Below are 3,286 nucleotides of genomic sequence, written 5' to 3'. Positions count from 1 at the left end.
CTAGATATTGTTATATATACTTTATGTGTATTAACTTAATACGTACAGCAACTACATGAATTGGGAATTATTAATTACATCTATTTAAAAAAATGAGGAGATTAAAGGACAGAAAGTTAAATACTTGCCTAAGGTCACACAGCTAGTGAGGAGCAGGACTGGGAATTGAACTGTAGCTTCGAAGTCCATTTGTTTTATCACAACAGTCTCTCACCAACATGACGTGAATGTTATTCTTGGTTATGGAGATGAAGGGATGGACAACATAGAAATTATGTCCAAGTGTGGAAGCCAAACCAAAAGCCAAGGAAATAATAAATATACGATCCAATTTAAAGAATGATAATTGCAGTCAGGTGCTGCATACTGTCCGCTGGAGCAATATCTGACTGCATATATATGTGTTGTTCCATAAGGGTGTAACAAAGTTTAGAAATCCTGGTTGGAGAATGGGATGTAGCTAATGCAACAGGTTTTTGCATGCAACCTGTGTAGCTCATGTTCCTTGTATTTAAAGAGATTGCATTGCTAGGTGTATAACAGTACAGTATAAATATAACCTATAATACATATGTCTTTTTTTCATTTTTTTTTTATTGTGATTTGGGTGAAGATTTACAGAGCAAATTCACTTTCAAAAATATGGAACACTTCACGAATTTGCGTGTCATCCTTGTGCAGGGACCATGCTAATCTTCTCTGTATCATTCCAATTTTAGTATATGTGTTGCCGAAGCGAGCACTAATACATGTGTCTTGATAGTCATAATAAACTCCTATGTTACTGATTTATGTATGTACTCTACTGTACTTTCTAACTAAAGTGTTAACTCTATAACAGTGTATGCTTCAAATCATGGGCAGCACCATCCATCCAATCTTGTACATTGTGCATCTCTTGAGTATTGCAGCATTATTTCTTTGTTTAATTTTCTTTTGAAAATATTATGTGAAGTGCATCATCACTCTCAAATGCAGCCAAAATAGTGCTAGTAATGGCAGTAACAAGAGGCAAAGAAAGAGAAATATAGATTTAGAAGTAAAACAAAAGGTTATTAAACAACATGAAGATGGAAATTCAGTAAATGCTGTTGTTCATACTTCAGCCATATTGCACTCAACAATCACGATGATCTTCAAGATCAAAGAAAAAATCCTCCAAGCTGTTAAAGATCAACTCCTTGGAAAGAAAGCTATAAACCTAACAAAAATACAAAAGAGTCCTGTATCAGATATGGTGTGAATTTAGGACCAAACAAAAATGTGAGTATCTGTCAGTACTTTGACAATCACTTAAGGCAAAAAACTTGTCTGAGACACTTAAAGAGAAACAAGACCAGACTACAGTATGGTATTTACACAATGTCCAAATCATATAACATTCCATTTCACAGAATGTCTCATGGACATTAAGTGACATGTGACTGGACTATGAAAGAAAAGACATAAGCCAGAAGATGGGGGGCATTTTAGATTGAGGTAGGAATAATCTTTGTTGTTTCAAGAAAGAATACCAAGAACCATGTGTTGAGAGTTAAAATAGGTAAAGCCTTTCTATTGAAAATTTATAAAGAATTATCATAATTTAATAACAAAAAACTAATAGTCCAATTTAAAAACAAAGGACTTGAATAAATAATTCTTTAAAAAATATATACAATAATGGCCAAAAAGCACATGAAAAGATGCTACACATCAATATTCATTAAAAACCAATCACCTTCTGATTCATGGGAGCTCTGGTGGCATAGTGCCTAAGACATTTGACTGCTAACCAGAAGGCTGGCGGTTCAAACCCACCAGCTGCTCCTCAGCAGGTAGGTTGGGCAATCTACTTCCATAGTGATACTGTCTTGGTAACGGCAGTGTGTTTAGTTTTTGGTTTTGGTTCTGATTCATGGTGAACCCATATGTATCGGAGTAGAACTGTGCTCCACAAGGTTTCAATGGTTAATTTTTTTCAAAGTAGATCTCCAGACCTTTCTTTTGAAAGATTTCCAGGTCTGTCTCTTGTTTCTGGGTGGATTTGAACTTCTAACATTTCAGTTATCAGACAAGCATGTTAAATATTTGCAGCACTCATGAACTCTATACTAAGTGTAAATGATCTAAACATATTAATTAAAAGATAGAGAATGGCAAAATAGGAAGAAACCTGTATATTATCTACAAGAAACTCACTTCAAAAGTAATTATATAAGTAGGTTGAAATTACAAAATAGGAAAAATATATATGCCTTGCAAACATTAATCAAAAGGGAATAGGAATGGCTATATTAATATAAAATAAAGTAGACCTGAGAACAAGGGAAATTGCCAGGGTGACATAACAATATGAAAGTCAATCCACCAAGAAGACATTACAATTTTAGGTATGCACACCAAACAACAGCACAGCAAAATATGTGAAGCAAAAGCTAATAGAGTTGTAAGGAGAAATAGATAATTCAGATTTGATATGGATCCTTCAAAACTCCCCTCTCAACAATTGATAGGACAAGTACATAAAAATCAGCAATGATATGGAAAATTTCAACAGACCAACCCACAGGATCTAACTGATGTTTATAAAATACTCCACCTGACAACGGCAGAATACACATTATTTCAAGGATTTGTGGAATATATTCAAAGACTGTATCCTGGTTCATAAAACAAACTTTAAAAATATAAAATAATATATAATATATTCTTTACCACAATGGACTCAAATTGCAAAATTCAGTAACAGAAAAATAAGAGAAAAATCTCCAAACACCTAGAAACTAAACAATGCTCTATTGAAAAGTGCATGAGTCAAAGAGGAAGTCTTAAGGAAAATTAGAAGTATACATTGAATTAAGTAAATATGACATATATTAAAACCTGTATGATGTAGCTAAAGTGGCACTCAGAGGGAAGTTTATAATACTAAATACTTACACTAGAAAAGGAGACAAGTCTAATGCTCATGAATAACAACCATTAGAAATTAGAGAAAAGAGCAAAATAAACTCAAAGGAAAGAAACAAAAGCTAAATAGAAGCACAGAAATAAATGACATAAGAAAACAATAGAGATAATCAATGAAAAAACAGCTGTTTTTATTAGTCAGAAGACCCTTCAAGCCTGGAATTGAACTTACTCCCATGGCTTAACTTCCAGCCACATAACAGACAGGCCTATAGTGTGAACAATTACACCAGGTAGTCAAAAATGGGAGATCAGAAGGGCAGGAAAACATAGGAAAGAAGGACATGGGGAAAAGGTAAGCACAGCAAGGAAGTGGAAAGAGAGCTGTAACTTT

At 33.8% G+C, this 3,286-nt stretch overlaps 1 non-coding gene across 1 annotated transcript; it reads right to left on the bottom strand.

The window, feature by feature from the left end:
• Positions 1 to 636: 636 nt before the first annotated feature.
• Positions 637 to 743, bottom strand: LOC122151545. The gene has a single exon (XR_006164202.1). It is a non-coding gene; the product is annotated as a U6 spliceosomal RNA (small nuclear RNA).
• Between the last annotated feature and the right edge of the window lie 2,543 nt (positions 744 to 3,286).

The sequence above is a fragment of the Orycteropus afer genome, unplaced genomic scaffold (genome assembly GCF_000298275.1).
Source record: "Orycteropus afer afer isolate SDZICR_OR568_19922 unplaced genomic scaffold, OryAfe1.0 scaffold00543, whole genome shotgun sequence".
Lineage (NCBI taxonomy): Eukaryota > Metazoa > Chordata > Mammalia > Tubulidentata > Orycteropodidae > Orycteropus > Orycteropus afer.
Note: the sequence above shows the minus strand (reverse complement) of the source record. Positions and strands in the feature narration are given on the sequence as shown.